The following is a 746-nucleotide window of genomic DNA, read 5'->3' on the forward strand; positions in this document are numbered from 1 at the left end:
AGTATGCTTTTAAAATTATTCACAGTTTTAAAAGTATCAAAAACAAAAGATTTTAAGATGCTGTAAATAAATAAAACAACATTCTTTGTTTAAACAATAACAATTTCAACTTGTTTAGCTTAAGTATTACTCTTTGGTTTATAGGATACCAGGTTAATAAGTTAACATTACATGCATTAAATCTTTAAAATAATAAAAGCTGTAAGTTTGTGTTTAATGAAATCAAGTTAAATATAGGGCTGCTCTCTCTTAAATGCATAAAGTAAATTCCATGTGCTTGCTTCAGAAGTACGTATACTAAAATTGGAACAATACAGAGAAGATTAGCATGGCCCCTGAGCAAGGATGGCATGCAAATTCATGAAGCACTCCATATTTTTAATAAATATTTTAAATGAAAAAATAAATAAGTAAAGTAAATTCCATTAGTTACTAATTGTAATCTATTTGCCAGTCTGTACTTGTAATCAATGCTAAAAACTTTGTAAAAGCATCTTCCAAACTGAAGCATTTAAAAGGCTCTAGTTTTAAAGAGCCATTATTAACTAGAAACCTGGATTAATATGAATAGCAAAAATTAACTTCATAGCAGTGAAATTGTCTGAAAGTCACCTCAATGTACATATTCAAGTAGTGGTAATAAGTTACCTTGATTCCATTGGCAATCTTCTGTTTCCATTTTAAGAATGCAAAATAGTTTTACCTCTACTGCTAAAGTAAAATATTTACTAATTAACATCTTCATG

At 27.9% G+C, this 746-nt stretch overlaps 1 non-coding gene across 1 annotated transcript; it reads left to right on the forward strand.

Annotated features, from left to right (window-relative positions):
• Positions 1-273: 273 nt before the first annotated feature.
• On the forward strand, positions 274-380 carry LOC111759868 (U6 spliceosomal RNA). Its single transcript, XR_002793727.1, has one exon. It is a non-coding gene; the product is annotated as a U6 spliceosomal RNA (small nuclear RNA).
• Positions 381-746: the final 366 nt, after the last annotated feature.

This window comes from Dasypus novemcinctus, chromosome 22 (assembly GCF_030445035.2).
Source record: "Dasypus novemcinctus isolate mDasNov1 chromosome 22, mDasNov1.1.hap2, whole genome shotgun sequence".
NCBI classification, from domain to species: Eukaryota; Metazoa; Chordata; class Mammalia; order Cingulata; family Dasypodidae; genus Dasypus; species Dasypus novemcinctus.